This window comes from Apteryx mantelli, chromosome 17, assembly GCF_036417845.1.
Source record: "Apteryx mantelli isolate bAptMan1 chromosome 17, bAptMan1.hap1, whole genome shotgun sequence".
Classification (NCBI taxonomy): domain Eukaryota; kingdom Metazoa; phylum Chordata; class Aves; order Apterygiformes; family Apterygidae; genus Apteryx; species Apteryx mantelli.
Window position 1 is genome coordinate 5,453,541 of NC_089994.1, and position 20,704 is coordinate 5,474,244.

Below are 20,704 nucleotides of genomic sequence, written 5' to 3' on the forward strand. Positions count from 1 at the left end.
TTTCTTAGCCACCTTTCATAGAGCCCGTAGAAATGGTCCCTGGAACCTCAGTTGTCCATGTGGACAAAAGAGTGAAAAACAGAAAAGTTCCCTCTGGTGTGCCTGATGGTGTCTGCATCTGAAGAGAGCTTGGTCAGTGGGGTTTTGGGTCTCAAGTTAGTCTTTTTCTTTTGGGTACGTGCCGTTGGCTGCAGTGAGCAAAGATTCGAGCTGCTGGGATTGACCTCAGCTTGCCAAGAAGCCTAGTTTCAGAGGTCATCCTGTCTCAGCAGAGTCCATGGCTGTGTGCTCACTGATCAGAGTGAAAGTTTGGTGCTGGTCCACTGAGCACAGACAGGAGAAAACCGTGTCAGGGACACAGATGTGGTGCTCAGCAGAGTTAGAAAAGATGCTCTCAATCCTCTCGAACTTGGAACTTAGCTGGGTTCAGGCAGTATCCTGCAATGCATCTACATGGCAAGTTCCCATCAAGCACCAGTGTGAATTTCAAAAAATGGTCTCTTTTCCTGACTTGGCTACTCCCTTTCTTCTGTGGGCTTGGCCTATCAGCTCGGAGTTGTCATGTTCTCAATGTGTTTGGTACTTGCTGTGGTAAGATCCTAGGCCAGGTTGAAGCTTTTCAATGCTAATGTGAAACCAAAAAACATTGTTTCTTGGACCCAAGGGATCGATGAGATGCCCTGCATGGGATGCCTCCCACATTGCTATGGACTTCACTTGGCTTCTGTCAATCTTGTGTTTCCTTCATGGCCTCCAATTTTTTTCCCATTTGGGGACATGTTTCCAACTTAGATCGGCTACATACTGTGTCCTTTCTGACACATTTTGACAAATTCAGTTTGATTTTACCCCGGAGGTCTTTCTAGACTTAATTTTATTATAGTAGAAGGTCATCAAAAGGGTAGTGCTATTTCAAGGCCAAACTGTGTCACATTTACTCATGGGCCTAGTGCTTTTCTCCTTGAAGAATTCCGTTCAATTCAATGGGACAATGCATGGAGTAAATGACATTCACTGCCTTACTCATGTTGATGGGACTACTCAGGGAGTCAAGTCCTTGCCATTTCCATTGATTTTACAGCCCCTCTGGATACAAGGTGGCTTTCTGGCCCCCTCTAGTGACTGGCCACATAGAGTTTTATGAGTGAGATGCGACCTTTTAGCAAACAGAAGCAGCCATTTTCAGGCAAGCAATAAATGGCTTAAAATGTAGAAGTGGGATTTCAAATCCAGAGGTACTGAGTTTGTTCCCCATCGCTCACCACCCCTTCAGGAACATCACGTTACAGGCTTGGTGGGACTTCCTATGGAGTCAGAAACTGTTCACAGTGATTAAGGGTGAAATGATCCATACTGAAATTAGTGTGGTAACATGGCCTCAGTTATGCTCCCTTCAGCCCAAAGCTCCATGTTTATTAAGGGAACCTGGATGGTTTTGGTAGTACAGCTACTTTACCAATGAAACACCCATGAACTGAAGGGGGATAGAGAAGGGCCAAAATGTGAATCTAGATATATAAGTTTCTATTTAGTTACAGTGAAAGCTGGAGTGAGATTTCAAGTTGACATTTCAAAGGCCTTTTCTTTTTTGCTTCTTTTCATACTACCAGAGCTGCAAAATGGTATTGTATTTAAAATATGAATCAGAAATTTTGTGCTCCTTATGACTCTGTATTTTTGAGAGACAGATGCTTATCACATGCCTGTTTCCTTGGGGGAATGCGCAAGAACTTTTGGAACAGGTTTTCTCCTTTTTGGTTAACGGGGAGCAAGCCAATTATTTATTCCGAGAAGCTGGAGCAAGGTGGACAGCCTGGGGGTAGACCTAAGAACGCCATAACACTTTAGGCTTTAGATGCGCTGAGATCCTTTAGAAATGACTGCCTTGATCTTTTAGTGCCCTGGTAAATCATTTATTCTGATCACTCTACTTACAAATCCCCCCTCATGCATCCTATCAGATGAAGGGAGCATGGTATACAGCTCCCTCGCTTGCATGCATCGCTCGCTGCAGATGACCTGAAACGGCCCAGAACTTGTGATGGGCTCCCAGAGCTGTAACCTTTCCCGGGCAGGAACAGCCACAGTCACATCCAAGCTGGGATTCAAGCTCCTCTGATAAACAGGATGTCTGGGTCTGGAGTTTTGGATGGGATTTTTCTCTCTCGTGTCTGCGTGTCACAGGCTGCCGTCAGAGCAGACACCGCTGCCTGCACCGCGCTCCCCTCCGCGGCTCCCTCCTCCCGCGGTGTGCCCGCCTGCTCTTCGGCAATTTATTTCAGTTCTCCTTCACCTCGGCATGACCAGGGTCCCCCGGGTTACCCAGTGATTCATCTCTGTGGAATTTGGGAGTGCTGCTGCTCTGGTCCTGCCCAGGTTGGCAAGAGGGTGATTAAAGCATCGGAGATTAACCAGAACCTCCTTTGGTGACTATTTAGGCTAAGAGCAGTCGATGCCAAACATTTCATTTTACACATGCGTGTTCTGACACCACACTTCAAGACTGCACCCCACATTTCTCTATAAGCATGGCTTTGAACAACTTTTCCAACTGTGATCACATTAGAGGATCCCTGATGCTTTGCCAATGTACATGGAGATTGATTTCAAGGGGAAGCGAGCTGGGATTGTCCTATTTCTATTTCTGAAGCCTTCTCAAGGAAGCTCGCTCTCTCTTCTCACCCCATCGCTTCCAATGGGACTGAGTCATTGTGTTCAGCGCGCACGCAATGACACCTCGGAGAGACTTGGACTGTTCTCTTGTCTCACTTCCACTCTCTTCCAGGGTGGATGCGCACCCTGGAGGTATGTGGTTTGTCTCAAGATATAAGACTTCCCTCCCTCAAAAACTGCATTACTTCAACAAGCCACAAAGGGCTGGCAAGCAGGAGAAGGATGCTCCATTAGTGCAGCTTTCCTCAGAGATCTTTTCTGTGAGCTCCATGCAGCTGGAAACATGAGACATGCACCATTTAATTTCCTCTTCAAAATGGAACGGCTCCTCAGAAGCACATGGGCACGCTCGCACATATTCTTCTTCTCTTGGGCTCCCATGTGTGCACATACACGCATTCCCTCATGCAGCAATTTAACAGACGTGTAAATACGCAGACATGCATTTGCTTACACACACACGAATACTTTTCCTCTGTTATACACATGCTCGCACACAGGGCAGAAATTCTCTTATCTGGGCACACACAGTCACACTCGTACAAACTCCAGGCTGTGCTCTTGTGCATGCGCATGTTGTTGTGCACATCAGTACCACCGGTACATGTGCACCCTCTCTCTTGCAAAAATGCATGCATGGATACAGGCACTTCATGCACCCTGCAGAGACAGTGCAGAGAGGACTGGGGAGGAGAGACGAATCACAGAATAAATCGGGTCTGAAGGGACCTCTTGAGGTTTAGTCCAACCTCCTGCTCAAAGCTGGGTGAACACTGAATTCAGAAAAGGTTGCTCAGGGCTTTGTCCAGTCAGTTGGCGAAAACCTTCTGGATCAGAGATTTGATAACCCCTGTGGCCTCTGTTCCAATGTGTAACTGTCCTCATGGTGAAAAAATTTTTTTTTTCTTTATATCCAGTCAGGTCCTTCCCTCTTTCAATTTATTACCATTGTCTTTTGTTCCCCTGCAATGCACCTTAGCAAGGAGCCTCGGTCTGTCTTCTTGAAAACCTCTTCAGAGGTATTGAAAGGCAGCTATTAGGAGCCCCCGAAGTCTTCTCTAGCCTCTCTTCGTGGTCATGTTCTCCAGCCTCCTGACCATCTTGCTGGACCTCTGCAGATTTGCTCAAGTTTATCAATGTCTTCCTTATACTTGTAAGCCCACAGCTGGATATTGTATCCCCAATATGGTCTAATAATCTGCAGGGAAATAATCACGTCCCTTGATCTACTAGCTGTGCTCCTGTTAGCACGGCACAGTATGCTGTTAGCTTTCATTGCCACCAGCTACCTGTCAGCTGGGTATCTGTACTCTTTTGGCTGATAACAAAACAATAAATAAGAAAACCAAAGACTGAGCTTTACTCAGTCCAGACCAGTCTGGTTAAAATTGAAGGGGTCTGAGATCTCAAAACAGTTCCATGAGCCTCTTCAGGAGATCACAATACTTGATCCAGCTTTGGAAGAACAGGGTGGATAAGATGACCTACCGCAATTTCTTCCATCCTGATCTTTTATGATTCCGTGATCATAACTGATCTTCTCTGCTCTCCTTTCTGGTCCTGAAGATCCATTGAACATTTTACCTTCCAAATATTTGGAGGGATTCAGCCATTCAAAATCTCCTTCTCTTCCAGTCCTGTCCTTGTAATGGTCAATACTGATACTAGTCCCAAGTCTGTAACTGCCCTGTCCAAGTCCCGTCTTTCAGAAGGGATATTAGGTGGACATCCATAATCCCTGACTCTGATTACCTGCCCAAGGAAAAATGGTCAGCTCACGGTGCTTTTGTTGGGCCAGTGCTCCTGCAGTAACACATCTCCAGTGTAGGTTATAGCTGTGCACTTAGTGATTCTTCTGTTTGATTCATCCGCTTCTTCTACTTTAATAGCACCAAATTCTGCTTTATTGAGACTCTCACCTGCCTACTATTTGTGAGGCATGCACTGAAGGCAAGGGTATTTTTCTTCAGCTTATTTTCAGACCCCATTTGGGAGAATCCCAGCTCACACACTTTTCAGCTTCAAGCAGCAAGGAATCCTGAGCAGAGCCGCTCAGGTGAATGGCAGAAAGAAAAAAACAGCTGAAGTGTTTCATTTTAAGAAAAAATCTGAAGGAGTGTTGACTTTTTTGCTTTTCCCCATTTTTGCAATCGGAGACATTTGCCAAATTCTGCAAATGCTTTGGGATTACCCAAATCTGGATAATACAGTATTCTGGTGACTAAAATGTTAGGCTAAAAATTCACCTGGAATCAGATCCTGTTCTGATGATGATTTCGTACAACATAACTGTGGTAAGATCAGACCACCTGCGAGGTGGGCATTACGTGATGTGTCTTCGTGTCTGTCAAATTCAGTTTGTTTTCTCACCAGGAGAAATTCTGGAGCAAAGAGTAGTTTTTGGTGTGGTGTTTCCTAGAGGGATTCCTGCTCCTTTACTTCTTCCTTTTTAGACAGGGAAAGTGGTAGCGGCTGGAGGCCAGGCCACTCCTCTTAGCCAGCTATTTGTCACTTTTCTTTGGCCATAATGAGTCAGCCTACTTGAGAGAGGAGCTTCTCTAGGAACTCTCTGCTGCTGCTGGAGGAGCTAAAGGCTTAAGACTCTCATCTGTCCCCAAAAAAGCATAAAGCATGGGAGGGGGTTGCCATGTACGAGGTAAGCACAGCAGACTGAAGTGGCTTTGATTTTTATCCCTCTCAGTGCAAGAGCCACCAGAATGTAGGAATATGTGTGATATTGGCGGTTAACCAGAGCTTCATGGAATGGTGACCCGTGAAAGCGTTCAGACATGACTGTGTGTGGATATGTATTTATATACATCTTTTTTTTTAGCTACCTGTGGCTCAGTATCAAGGAGGCTGGGTTCTGGTTCTAATTACAGATTTGCTCAAGTGTAGAATTCATTGAAATCGCTTCAGACTGGTAATACTTTAACTAAAAATAGGAGTTGACCTCTATTACATGTTTCCACATATGTTTACTTTTAAGGCTGTAGTAACAGTTATTTGTGGGGTATCTTCAAATATACATGAATGTGAGCATCCATCTCTGTACGTGTTCATGTGTGCGCCCTCAATGAGGACATCCATTTACATTAGAAGAGGAGTTTCTTACTTGGCATGTGCATCCTTCCATTCAGCCAGTCCTGTGCGGATATTCTTGGATAGAGTATGTGTTACAGACTGTGCTCATGTAAGTCAGGGTAAGCATCTGTCATTGCATAGCATCTGCAAGCTTTGTGCAGACTTCCGTGCATGCACATTTTAGGACAGGACATGCATTGGCTAATTTGGGAAGGGACACATGCTTTGCCTGCAGGGGCCAAATCCTGACTCTCCTGGGGGAAGCCAAATGTAAGCAGCACAACTCCTACTTAGCATTTTGCCTGTGACTGACGGCGTCGGCGTAGGGGGAATGACGCTGCTTGGCCCAGCTCTCTGTTGCTCTGGAAAAGAGCAATTGATGCCCTTGACTAATCGGAGATGCAAAATGCAGCATGAGTGATAGTGGCCAGAGGCCTGGTCGCTCGGCGTAGCCAACCTTCTGGGGTTTTTGTTTTCTGGCCATTATCAGGCAGCCTGCGCGAGAGAGGAGCGTCATTAGGAAGTCTGCATTGCTGCTCTGTGGGGACCGAAAGGTTTAAGTCTCTCTTCTGTCTCAAAAGCAATACAGAGCACAGCGTAAACGGTGCTCCTGAAGATGTTTGCCAGTTTGCATGTGTTGATATGTTTGTGCATGTGGATACATGGGGTTTTAGGCTTACCCTGTGTGTTGATGTGGGCGTATAGCTGGGAGGGCCGAGTCTGAGTGCGTATGTGCTTGTTCCCGAGCTGTCTGGCAAGGAGGCACCATGCATCCGGCGCTGTGGAGCTGTGTGTTATTCTCACATCCTTGCTAGCAGCAAACAGTGTCATCGCTCTACCTGGACTGCAACGTGACACACACGTTAAAAACAACAGCAGCAGCAAGCTGCGGAGCCACGGGAGAAGGCAGAGCTGCTCTCTTTGGTCATCAGTTAGCAAACCCAGGCGAGCCCAGCAGAGCATGGTGGGACCTACGCTCGCTTTTGGGTTGGGACTCAGCAAGTGAGAGAGAAGCAGTAATTTGTTTGCCATTGCCCTCAAGCCGGGAAAGCCAAACCCCAAGCGTTTCCCAGGCCAGAGCACATTCAAGTTGAAAGAGAGTGTCAGCGGATCACTCACACATACAGACATACATACACACCCGTGCGCACACACACACACACACACACACACACACCCCCGCACACCCAGGGAGAACCTTAGGAAAGGAGAATTCTTCCAGCACCACTGCGGCTAAGATGCCGAGACAATCTCGAGTTTTCAGGCCATAGCTGTCAGGATGCTTTGGTATATTCATCACCCCCCACTCCATGGTGATAAAAATTTACACAGCCAACGAAACGAAGATTAATTTCATGTGAAAAGCTGACAGAATGGCCCATGTCATTGCTTTATTTGTGCCAGCACTCAGTAACTCGGTGCAAGTTCCATTGAGGTGGCAGACACCCCGTCCCCTTGAGCCATCTCTTCTCCTCTCTAATGATGCCACCGTTTTGACAAAACCAAGCAACGCAGCCGGTATGTGCGAATTTGGAATTAATTTTCTTCCGAGAGGTCAAGTATGTTAATGAGCTTTTGGCTGCCTGTGTTTTCTTCCTTGTGTTTTTCCCCTGTTAATGGGGGAAGAGGGGCGAAAAAAAGAAGGGAGAGAATAATTTTAAAAATTCCAAAGGAAGGAAGGAAGGAGGGAGAAAAAACAGTGAGCATTGCAAGAGGCAGGACTCAGTGTAGTTTTTCATGGGTTTTTCTTTTTCCGGGGCTGAGGCAGACTAATTGTATCAGCGCAGGGCTGTGTAGTTCGCTTGAGGCTGTTGAGCGAGGCCGGGGATGTCATGGATAGCAGAGCTGGTGTAAGCCGGCACAGAGGAGGTGAATCGCACCCCCATTGCTCTCAGGAGTCGACTGCAGCCCTGCGCGTCGGCAGTTGGCTTCATTCGCCGCCAGAGTGGCTGAGCCCTGCTCGGCCCAGGTCTCTGCGGGTGCCGGAGGGAGCGGAGAGTGAACGAAGGTGAAGGAGAGAAAGGGTTAATGGGTTCAAGCGCTTGTGCTCCTTCGCACGAGGAGGCTGGGCAGAAGGCTCCACTGCTCGAGAGGAAGCGCCAGGGCCCGCTACTTCTTCCAGCTTAGGAATATGACAATATGGCCATATAAAAAGGAACTGTCCCCGTCTTGTGATTGGCATGAGCTGTTTGAAATAACTGTGATGCCAACCACCTCTCATCCCTTGTACTCCCAAAATTCCTGCTTGATTCCTGCAACTGAGACTTTGCCACTTTCAGGCATCCTAGTATCAGGAGTTGGCTTGATTTCTCAAGGGGTTGGGTGAAGATCAAGATGGGCAAAGGTGGCAGGATCAGAAGATGGTGTGTCAGAGTGTGAGAAGTGCCGCTGGCCCCCTGGATCCTGTTCCTGGCTCTGTCACTGACTGGCTGGGCTTGCTGGCATAGGACATTTGGGGCAGGATTCGTCCCACCTAATTTTAGTCTTGTAAAAGTTAAGCATCCAGGCTGAACTAATTGTCTAGGCTTCCTTTGTAGTGAACTGAGCGTGATAGGGGGGAACACATATCCCACCTGATTCGAGATGAGAGAAACTGTATTCTGGCAATGCCTTTCTCTCGTCATTGATTATAAAGTGAACTTAAGCAATTACCTTGTACTGAATCCCTAGCTTTTAGAGGGTTAAAATTACGGGGCGTGATTTCTCCCTCATTCCCTTCTCCCTGCTCCCATCCTGGCTCTTATTTCCACAAACGGTCAAATCCAGCAGGCACAGGGAATTCAGCGGTGCTCACAGAGGCTATATTGGTGGTATAAAATCAATGTCTTTCACTCCGGCTTGCCCAGGCTGGCTCCACGCTTATCCACTGTTGTGGCAATACAGCCTTTGGCTGTGATCTGGTCATTTCTCCCTAGCTTTGCTGGAGTAAGCCCAACATATGGATTCTTGGGCATTGTCCAAAATGCCTTTGCTGACTTTGGAGGGTGCGTGTTTTGCCATCCTGGCTACAGTGCAAGGAAAAATGATGTGTCGTGTAACAGTGCCAGCATCACACATGACATATTAGAGGGTGACCTTAATTAGAAATCATTTGTGCTTTACACTTCACACAGCTGGTTCTGTTGCATGGGTCCTTCTCCACGTATGATCTTTGCATGCTTGCCACATGAGTCACCCTGCGTCAGGACTGCCTCAGACTGGTGTCTGGGGCATGGATTTCAAAAGCACTCAAGTGACCAAACTTAATGATTTTCAGCTGACTTCTAGTATTGTCCTAAACATGGAATTCCTACCCGTAAACCACTGTGCTGCCCACGCTCTCCCCCCTCTTTTCTCAGGCTCTGTAGTGTGTGTGGAGGCACGTTCTCCTCTGCTGACCCTGCTACGAGATGAAGCCCTGGCAGACAGGTGGGGTGGGTGGCTGGGGGCAGTAAGATTCAGCAGAGGAGCCTGTGAGCTCTCTCCCTCGCACGGGCACACACACGTTATCTCAGCACATTCATGGGCATCGTCAGCACTTCTCTGTATTTTTTCACTGTACAAGTTGGATATGTTGTAAAATAGTTACTTTATTCCTCCTTGGAGATGGCTGCAATGCTGTGATGGAAGGAAATGTGATATTCCTCTATGCTTTGCTAAGCTCTTCATATAAATTTCACTGCACGGGGCAAAGGGGGGGAAAAAGGGATATTTAAAATATTTCAGGGACAAATTATGTTTTGAATGCTCAATTCCAGCAACAGAAAGAATATGTGAAACGTATCCTTAGAGACTCCCTCTTTCAGGAACGTGGTGAAGTAGGGCATCCCTGTTCTCTCTGTCTTACTGTTGCCTTCCCCCTTGGGAAGGGGACAAGATTTCCAAGACCATGAGTTTTTTAGGGGAATTTCTCACCCAGTAGCTCCCTGGGGCTTTAGCTAAACTGTGGGATATTCAGTGTTTCCCAGCTCTCGTGTCCAGGAGCGTCTCCTCTCTTCCCAGACGGGAGATGTGGCTGTGCACCATCTCTCTTTTCTCGCCTCCCACGCTCTGGTTTCCGCAGGGAAGAATCCTGGGCGTGTGAGTCAGAGGGAGCCGTAGCGTGCGCTCGTCGTGTCACCAGCGCGAATGATTCAGAACACACCTACCCCGTGACTGCGATACAGCCCTCGGGACGCTCCAAGCCACATTTTCTCAGCAGGGCAAGTTCTTGAGAAAATGCAACCACTCATTTCGGTGACTAACTAGAAACATAACCCTTAAAACCAGAAGTCGAATCTGTGGGGTGCAACGGGGGAGTGAATCTGCTGCCCTCTCCCAGTGCTCCCCGCATGTTTACAGACGTCATTATCCAGTGCTGCACTGATCGCTTGCGCCACCTTCAAGCTGCTCCTGCTTCTTTCTTTCCTTCTGTTCTTTTCCCTCTGTGCGAGAGCACTGGCGCCTGCGATGGAAGGTCACCAGTGAGGTTAGTCAACTGGCTCCAACTATGAAGGCTTCCTGCTCCGCTAAGAAGAGCTGCCGAGTCCCCCCCCTGCTGCTCACCACAAAACCCAGTGTCTGTCTCCCTCTCTCTCATCCTCATCCATCCTCCTAGCATGGAAGTCAGGAGATGTCCATACAGCAGATGGGGTGGGAAGAGGAGATACCCGAGCTAGCTTCAGATGCATTTGCTTGAGTACCAAAAGCAGTATGGCCACAGGATGCTGTTCTGCTAATCTGGGTTGCCGGAAGATGGGCTATTCCCAGATGCCGGGTAGAGGTTCTTCCAGGCTCCGGCAGGTTCCTGTGGGGATCTGGCCCAGTAGTTGGGCTGAGAAAAGGCTTTTATTTCCCCTGGAAATTGTCTTCATGTTTTTCAACTAGCAAGCTGATGGAATCCATGGATAACTGAGAAGGGATTTCTGAAAATTATCCGAGAAAATTGTGATTTTTGTCAGTAGGTGTGAATTTGCTGCACAGGGACCTGTAACTTCTTTAGAAAAATGCTAGAGGTTTGCAGATTGAAAAAGGTTAAAAACCTCTGCCCTACCCGTGAATCTGGGGAAAGAGAAGAAACCCCCATCCCAATTTAAGTGAAATGGCAGCTCCAAGGCTGCCATGGTCCCCAGGGATGATGTGGTGTTGGATGAGCAGCTCCAGAGCAATGGAAAAGAACCAGCACCCAGGGAGCTGGCTTTAAGTTTGGGGTTTGCAAGTGAGAGTATGGGGAAGGAGCAGGGCACAAAGATTTACAGAAATGGAGCATGAACCAGAAAGAGAAAAAGTTGGAGGAGAAGAGAGAAATATGGTGGGAAGGGAGGGAAGATGGGATGACTTGTAGCTATTTGTGGTAAATCAAAGGTTGGAGTGCGGGGGGGGACACGCTGCTCCAGAAAGCACCACAGACATCAACCACATTCAATTGAAAACAATTTATTTTAATAATAATATAAAACCCTCACATAATAATTGTTCCTCAGGAAGAGGGGGAAGGCTGCTGGTGTTGCACACTCAGCTTTGGGCTCGCTTAGCGTGAGGAGCACACAGGCCTTTCGGTCCCCACTTCTTGTGAGCCGGTAGGGTACTGACGTTTGCAAGGATCCTGCTCTCAAGCCAGAGCAGAAGCAGCTGCTTTGGAAGAGCTGGTTTTGGTCTCTCCAGTCATGGCTGCATCTCTTTAACTCCTTCATCTGCTCATAACTTTCTTGAAGGTTGCATAGGGGACTTTCTGTTCTTGCAGAGGCTGAGTCACACCAGGTCCGATGCTCTTTGTCTCCTCCTATAAGCTTGGAGATGGCAGTAAGCACACCTTGAGGAGCTCTTCCTGAGCATCGCGTCTGAATTTGTCCCACTCTCTGCCAGTGTGTGCTAAGTTGAGGCCAGAGCAACCTCATGTCATTACTCTGTTTGTGTAGGTGTAAAGATGTTCAGGCCTTCTGTAAAAATGGGTATTTATTCATTTAGATTTTGGTTTACTTTTCCTTAAGATTTAGTCCTTATTTCCTTAAGGAAAATTTCCATATTTATCCCTTTATTTCCTTAAGATGTATTCATTACCAGTAAAAAAAGCCAAATCCTCACTATTAAAAACCCAAGTCTTTTTTTTTTTTTTTAATTAAATGAAACAACTGTAATTAACTAATTTCTAATTATGGTCTTGGTGTTGCTCCTTCAGGGTGCAGCACCAGCGCATTAGCAGAGCTGTGCGCTGGGGACTCACAGGGAGACATCGACACTGAAAAGGAGATGAGAAAAGCAGGAGGTGAGGACAAGGGAGGACAGGAGTGCTGGCGGTAAACTGTGCGGCGTCTGGGGAACGGGGGGGACAGCTATTGCCTTGCGTCACGGCATCCTGCGCTACCTGCTCCTTTAGTTGTTAGGGATATCGCTTCCCAGGGATGCAACGCTCTGCATAAGGGGTAAAGTGAGACAAAAGGGAAGGAAACGGGTTACCTGAGTGAGCTACAAAGATCTCCCCGTTTCTGAGCGGGGTGGGAAATCAGATGGAGCCTGCTCGCTCCTGCCCTGTGGCTAAGAGCAGCAAAGGAAAAGAGCAGGGGATTTATCTAGCTGCAGTCTCGCATCCCGTTGGCTGCAGCGAAGGCTGCAGCACTTCCCGACTATCGGCTGGCGCTTTCACTCACACACATCTGTGATTGATGGGCAGAGAGTATAAACACCTCATTAGTGCTATAATTCACTGGTTAGGGCTCAGACTGTGCTGTGGGAGGGAGGAAAAAAAGAGTTGAGAAAGTTTAATACAGAAAAAAAAAATGGAAGAAGGAGAAGAACGGATGTAAAGGCCACACAAATCATTCCAGGGAGTTATCTGACCTGCTTTGAAAACTTTAATTGCTGATAATGGACAACCTGTTGGGTGGTATTTTATTAACACTAATAGATTTTTACGGGATATTTCTCACATTGCTCTCCCCGAGCCTGAAGAATACATTAAATATTTAAAGTTAATGCTCTTGGTTGCTGTTTCAAGGATGCCCTGCTGATAACGAGCTTTCCCGCAAGTTAGAAACCAGGAGAAAACATGAGCTGCTCCTGCCATTTACAGCCTCTGCAATAATAATGAGGAAAATACTTGAATCTTGTGTGCACCTTGCAGCTGAGGTTCTCACTCCTTCCTAAACGCGATGTAATGTAACTGCTCGGCCTAGAGATGGTGGGTGTATACCTGATCTTCAGTTCATAGATGCACAAGAGCTGGGTTCCTGGGTCCCACCCTGAAAGCCAGTGCTTCTAACCCCCCATAAGTTCCTTCACATCTTGGTTTTCCAAGGCAGAGGCCTGAGCCAAGAACCCATATCTGTTTCTCAAGAGAGTTTATGTCTGAAATGAGTATGCTACCATGGTTTTCTTTAATATGTCTAATGGTTTATAAAAGTGTTGCTTTCACACAGGTTTGGGTAATAGAAATGACCCAACTACCTGTAACAAAAAGCAAAGGGTCCCAGGGAGAGGCTGCAGAAGCCTCAGCAGATGTGGGCAGCAAGGGGTTGTATGGGGGAGGCTCTTGGCACCCCAAAGTCCTACATGCAGCAGAGAACCCTCAAAGCAGGGTGGGACGGGCCGTTTCTTTCCTGTAAAGAAAAGAAAACTAATGCTGACATAGGGGAGTTTGTTGGAGGGGAAGTAAATCTGAGACTGAGGATGAACAGTAAGTGACTTATGTAGCAAGTCCGGGTGGGGTTTTGCATTAGAATTGAAAAGTCATAATCCACATTCCTGCCCAGAAGTGAAACCTGGATTTGCTCTTGGTGCCTTCTTAGGGCACGCCAGCCCTGTCAGCAGTCATGGTCCTAGAACTGGAAAGCAAACTCAAGTTTATTAGGCCCTGCCTCAGTCTGTTCCTTGTGGAGGCCTGTCTCTATTGTATCAAGCCATCCTCACTTGTGGGAACAATGGTCTTGTTTTTGGAGCTCGTTCTGACCACTGTTTATGCAGCCACCTTCTCGTGCCAAACCAAGCTGGGCTGCATGGCTACGTCCATGCTCTCTGGAGCACTGGTATGATCCTGATGAATAACGCTACCTTCCAAGGTTGCTTTGCCTGCAAACAGCTTCCCAGGCTTTTTTGTGCAAGCAGCCAGCTAGATCTTACCAAGAGCCTGTTGAACTCTTCCAACTATGGACTCTGTCTGTAGACAGTCTACAAAAAGATGGATTTTTGTATCTTTTTCTGTAATCATCCCTTGAACACTTTGGGCTGGATTCTCTTTGGTTTTCACCTCTTAACACCATTTTACATTTTTGCACAAGTAATAAAAGCTACTGAAAGTACCTGCTCAATCTTGGCAGCTTTTCCCACTCTCTTTGTTATTTTCCCACCCTCTTTGTTATTTGCTCAAATAGGGCACTTTTTCCCTTCTATATTCCTCCTTCTTTTGCTGTTGACCTTAGTCGGGTTAAGCAAATGATTCCATCTGCTTTGGAGTGCTGTAGCCGGAGAAGAGCAGGGACCTAGATCAGGCTCCTCAGTCTGGCTTTAATACCCTGCATCCCATCCTGGCACCTTGAGCAGGAGCTGCTGCCGCCACAGTTTTGTGAGGAAATGGGGCCTGACCACAGAGACCACTTGTCTGCCCATCATCCTGGCCTGGATATTAGCGGGTCACCAGTGTGCACTGCAGGGTTCAGGCCTGGCTAGGGGACATTTAACTAACTCTCTGCACCAGAGTTATCCTTCAAGGAGTGGACACGAGCTAGTCTGCTTCAGTTGGTTTAGGTACGGTGATTTTTTCCCTAGCGTGGTCCGCAAGGAATCTTAAATATGACCTTAAATATGAATACACAGATTTTTACTAAGTAGAAGTTTTTTGTCGTAGAGTGAATGACATCTTAGTGGCCCCAAGGTAGGTGTGAATAAAACTAGAGCTTCAGTTTCTGGAAGACCTCACCTTCCACGTGACACAGGGTGCTGAAGCCATGATGCAGGGCATGGGCAGGGCATATCTCATGCTCATCATCCTCAGGGATGCTTGAACTGAACTCTATAAAGGTGGTTTAACAATTTCCGGAATTGCATATCTTCCCTCTCTGAAAGAAGGATTTGAATCTGCATCCTAGCTAAATTTGGGAAGAAGTTGCCTAGAGGATGGTAGGGCACGAGGCTCAGGAGACTTGGTGGAATCTTTTTGTGCAAAAGGGTAAATCCTTTGGCTCAGATGCTCCAGGATGTGCTTTGCTGCTAAACTGCTGTTTAGCCATAAAACAGCCTTTGTTACTTAACGGGAATTGACTGCTTGGTCACCTCCCCTCCCCCTGCCAGCCTGCCCGCTCTCCCCGGCTTCCCTCCCATGCGGTAATGACAGCTTTTCCTGATTGACCCCACAGGCTTACGAAAAACCTTTTTACTTAAACGTATATTGACCTCAGTCTTGCTGCCCGGTGAATTATGTCACAGCTGGCAATCTGAAAATCATAAATTAGGCCTCAAACCTGTGGAGCCGTCTCCTAATGATACGGATCTGAGCCTTCATCGATGAAGGTTGTGCCAGGTGCCTGGTGTCGGGTGTATCTCTGACGGCTTGGGGGGAAATAGCCTTTTTATATTTTTTTCTAACGTCGTCCACAGGCCCTGTAATTTTTTTCTTTCCTTTTATTTTACTTCTTTATTTCCCTTCCCTATCTTTCTGTACATTATGTATAAAATTTAATTACTTGCCTTAACCTACCCTTCAAAGGGAAAGAAAAGGAAGATGTCAACCTTGACGTTTTGGGTAGTGTTAATTCTTGGGTAGTGCTAATTTCACTGATCTCCCTTCCTCCTTTCCTCCCTTCCTATTGATTTTGTGTTCGTTTTGGTTTTTGTTGTTTTTGTTGTCTTGATTCTTGTGATCACTGCACCGGACAAATGAGAAATTTAATGATTTTGGAAACATTTCTCCCTTACTTTGTAATGCGGCATAATTCCTACGGATCCCCGTTGCAGTCGTCATTTTTTCCCCCCGTGACTTGGGATGTAGTTGCTTGTTGTCACTTTTGTGGACGAGGGATGGGGAATACTCCATGAGATGTGAAGCATTGCCATAAACTAAATCAGCCGTTCTATCTCTGTACACGTATTGATCCAGCGGGAAGGGGGGAACTAACTCCGTGACATTCCTTGTAAAAAGACGACCTGTGCTGTGCTTGACATAAATAGCAAAATGCCACAGGTTTTCAGGATTCGCTGTTCTTCTTGGGGGAAGAGGGGCATAGATTGATCTTCCCCTTCTAACAAATAGGCAAGAGGAAGGCTTGACTCTCTACACACCTTCTTGCTTGGGTGGCAGGTCCAGAAAAGGAGGCATCTTTCCTCACTTTCCCACATCTCAAAATAGGGCTACATAAATACTTTTTGTCTTTTTTTCTAACTATGCTGGAATGCACTGATAACAAAGCTGGAGAAGAGCTTATTTTCCAGTTCTAGCAGTAGGGGAAATACTGTCTTGATGATAGACCCATTTCTTGTTTGAGATCTTGCAAACCTGATTTTATATCTATGGCACAATGTGACATGTGAATTTGTGAACTCAGGAACATCTTGAGTTCAGGCTCTGTTACTTCTTTCTGCAATCCAGATCAGCTCCATGCCTTGACTTACTTCAGAAAATGCAAAAAAAATTACCTTTGGTGATAGCTACTGACAGTATTCATGTCCTACGCTGTGGCCAGAGCTGGCCAGGCTGAAATTAGTTCAGGGCTGATCGTTGTCTTGGGTCTGAATATAAGCAGTGAAATTCTGAGGGCCCCCTGCACCTCAGAGCTGTTCGGTGCTGTGGATGGAGATCCGGCCCTGAGACAGCAAGGCGATGAAAAGCACTTTCAGAAATACTGACAAATAGACGGACAGATAAAAGAAGCTTTAGTAAGCGTGTGTAGAAATCAATGCTTGTCATTCTGTTTTTGATCTTCCGAGTTTTTTAAACATTTAAGTCATCAGTGAACTTACATGTTCTGCATTTTTAAGAGCCTTACAAAATGTTCTTTAAATGAATTGATTTTTTTTTTTAAAGAGACTAGATTGGGCATCGTCTTTATTTAGATTAAAATACTCCCCTGCAGTGTTTGCAGCAGCAAGTTTGTGGAACTGCCCAGCGAATGAAACTGGCTGCAAATTCACTCATCGTTTTGTTCCTGGAGATGACATACGTGCAAATGACTTAGAAGCTGCAGTGGTGGGGGAAGAATGAGTAGATGATGGATTTTATTCTTCTTTTACTAGCGTAAAATGCAGGCACATTTGTGATTTTTGTACGAGATTTTCAAGTAGATTGTGTCCCTTCAAAGGAAAGACGAGGTCCTAAATGCTGCAAGATCAGCGGTACTGAGGACCAGAAGTGGCAATGGCTCAGGGTCTGTGGCACTCCTCAAGACATACAGTATAAGATAGTCTGTGACTGGGCTTTTTTAGAGATCAAAAGGCTTAAAACCTTTCAGAAAAAGGTTTTTGAGATCATCCAGAGGGAGACACCAAGTTATCAGAAGGGAAGAGGCTCTCTGAAGTGCCGAGATAAGAACCCTTCCAACCTTTCCCAGCCGTTTCTACTCCAGCAGAGGAATGTGTCGTTCGGTTGGATTTGCTTTGCCAATATTATTCATAGCAATGGACCAACTGCATTGGTTTGGGTAAACAGCTGACTCTCAGCCAAACACAACCAAAACTGGGTGTTTGAAGAGAATTGATAAGACTGGAAGAATTTAAAAACAAATATATGTATTTGTTAGGGGAGGTGGGAATTACACCTGTATGCATTAATCCCTCCCTGTGCTCCAGGAGCAAGCCTGAGTCAGGCTGAGCACCTATCCTAGGGAGCTGGAGTAACCCGTATACTCCTACGGGCATCACCTCCACCTCGTATGTGAGCCTGGGGAGCAGGTGGGAATGCTCACCAAGAGCTTCTGGGTGGGAAAAGGGTGAAAAGAGACACAGGATGGCCTCACCCAACAGCTCTCTGGCCAAGAAGCTGAGCCAACGTGGGGATGGGAGGGAGAAAGCAATCCACTGCTGTTACAAGTCAGGAATAACTTGCCACTGGGCAGGAAATATCTGTAGAAGAAATATTATATGGAGAAGCTCCTGCTAAGGCAGGGCAGCTGCACGGCACCGTTTTTAAAGCTGTCCCAAAACTCACCGTCTTGCACAAACACTCATACACTTATTGGTTCCCTTCTTAGATTCCTCTGTTGGGTTGGTGTTGGCAGCTGGATTATCAAAATGCCTCGAGAAAATACTTCTGCGCAATATTCTTCACGCCGTCAAAAGCTGTTAGCACTGAAAATCTTCACCAAAAAAAGGATTTTCCTGAGCTGGTAAGAATCATTTCTGGTCACATTTAGAGAAGTTTAAGCGGTTGGCATTTAGACAAGATGTATGTCCATTGCGTTTTGTCTTCTTCGTGCTGATAAACCAAAGATGTGATGTTATGTTTTCAGTTCATAAAGGCTGACCATTTACTTTCAGTCTGATGACTTTTTAAGAGAAAACAGCTAAACAAGACAGAAAAAGAATTAAGTTTTCATAGCAGAGGCCATTTGATAGATGTGTTTCCTCTGTAATAGGCTGTACCTCTTGGCTGATGATAAAGTAGTAGTTGTCCTCAGCCAACGTCTTGAAATCTCAAGGTGAAAACAAAATTGTAGGAATCACAGAACCTTCTGCTCCATGTCCGAGCACTGAATTCCCTCACAGTAACACAATTTTTTGTAAACCTTGTCCTAATTATCACATAAGTACTCTCTAGGAACTATTGTACTTAGAATTGGTAAGAAACATTTTGACAGACTGGCTTTCCATTGGAGAATGTCATTCTGGCAAAACTGAAACATTTGAGGAAATGGCATTGATTTGACCCTTTTTTTTTTTCTTCTTCAGAGAAATAATAGAGAGACGAGCCTGACTGGGCTGAAGCCATATGTTTTATTTAGTTGTTCTTTTTCTTTCCAAGTGACTTTTTGCTTGTTTTTTTAGACGGAAGTTACATTCTTTTTCTAGTTGTATATGGTAGTGTGTAAGATAAGACGTATTTCAGGCGGGTCAAAGTAAAAACGTGAAAGGAGCATTGAGATTTGGGAGTCCTTTTCCGAAGCAAAATAGAAGTAATGAATGAAAGCATAAAATTCTCTACCAAATGGAACTTCCTTTCTTTTCCTCAATCTAGCAACGTTATTATGGATGCAGGCTGAACCATGCATGGTTTACAAATACCTTAGGGAAAGTACTGCAGAAAGTGCTCCCTGCCTCTCTCAGCAAGACTTTCCCTTTACTCTTGACTATTCGGGTTTTCTTTGTCATCCTTCTTAAAGCACCAATTTCCCAAATACCAGGACAGGGAGAACTATGTTGTCAACTTTCCACTTACCAGTGTAATGAATAGGATCCTGCCTTAGCTGGCCCGCAGGTCTGATTCAGCCAGGAAATTACTGCGTCCCTGTGTCCTTTTAATTGTAGGTTTGAAAACCAAAGCATGGAGATGCACATAAATTATTACACTGTCATTTAATCTGGAGTCAGTCCAGTGTGAACCCTGAACGCCTGGAGTCGGTCCAGCCAAGTGGCAGGAACAAGGCCGCGAGTCCTAGTAAACACCACATGATTTCTGGTATTTGCAGGGCATCTGTTTTCCCTGCCCTTGCAGTACCTTTGTCTGGTCTGGAGAAGATCCTGGGTGACTGGTGATTTTATTACGGCCTGGCACATTTGAGGGCGAGCCTTTTGGCTTGTCAGCCTGCTCCCAGAAGAAAAGCTTCAGTGAAAAAACCTTGCTCTGGGCTTTGAAATCTGAACTGCAGCCAATTCCAGCGGAGGGATGTGACGATCGCCTTTTGCTGTGAAGTTGCCATCTGAACAATGACACTGTTGTGTGGTTTGAGAAGACGAAGAGCCATGAGAAGGATAAGTGTCTGTCGTGTATGTGACTGGGTGGATATCGGTTAGAAAGAAATCCTGGCCCTCACCCTTTCCTGAAACGGTGCACTTCAAAATCTGCCTTGGGAGCTGTTTCAAAGGGACACATATGCATCCCAAATTTTCTGCTTGTGGAGAACTTGTTTTTTACAAGCTTGGTTTTGCTAGACCATCTGGCCATGCTTGTGCTCCTTTGAAAGCTACGCCTTATTACATGGTCCCGGGAATGCGAGAAGAAGAGTCACGTGAGGGGAGAAGGGAAGGGGATTTGTGAGAGCTGTATTTTCCTTAATAAAATAATTGCCTAAGAGGAGGTCACAGCTTGTAACAACCAGTGATGTTCTGCTGTTAATATTCTCTGCAAAGCTTTCCTTCCCAAGGGCTGCGCTTCGCAACCGGGAATCCTCCTGCGTTGTGCTTGCGCTGCACAGCTTCCTCGGAGTCGCACGGGCCATGGCGCAGGGGTGAGTATTGCTCTGTACTTGTCCAGCTTACAACATCTCTTCTTTTATTCTTAACTTGTTGGGAAAAACAGCTCCCCTCTTACTAGTAATTCTTTGTCGCTTCCATAAGACCCCAGCTGAAGTCAGTGCACTAGGCCTGAGCTAGCTGTTTTTGTGAAATGCTTGAATAGACGAGACAGCAAATGGTGAGGAGAAGAGGGAGAGAGCTGTTGCTGTTGTGCCCCTTGTGCAGATGGAGAACTGAGGCCTGGGAATTGAATAATTTGTCCTGAGTCTAAAAAAGAGGTGGTGGCAGAATCAGGAGAGCAGCTCAGCTCTTCTCCACTCAAGATAGAAACACCCTTCTCTTTCTGGCTATTAGTTTCTGGGAGACATGAAATTCCTAGCCTGAAGGTTGGCTGAAAAACAGTCATCCCAGAGAGCAATAGTATTTAAGAAAGGAGTCCTGCTATCCTTGATTTTGTTTCTGCATAGTCCATTTTGTGGAGTAAGGGCTTCTGATTTCCCACCCAGGACCTGCAGTGCGCCTCAGATATCTCAAATTTACTTTGAGTTGTTTGCTTGGACTTTTCGTACATGCCCGGTTACAGACACTGCTCCAACAGGCTGAAATCCCAGGGAGA

General features: G+C 46.2%; 1 long non-coding RNA gene across 1 annotated transcript in view; it reads left to right on the forward strand.

The window, feature by feature from the left end:
* Positions 1-17,953, forward strand: part of LOC106486437 (uncharacterized) — a 152,109-nt gene extending 134,156 nt beyond the window's left edge. Inside the window, exon 3 of the long non-coding RNA XR_001292871.2 lies at positions 17,889-17,953. This is a non-coding gene — a long non-coding RNA (uncharacterized lncRNA). The remainder of the gene's footprint in view (positions 1-17,888) is intronic.
* The last annotated feature ends 2,751 nt before the right edge of the window (positions 17,954-20,704 follow it).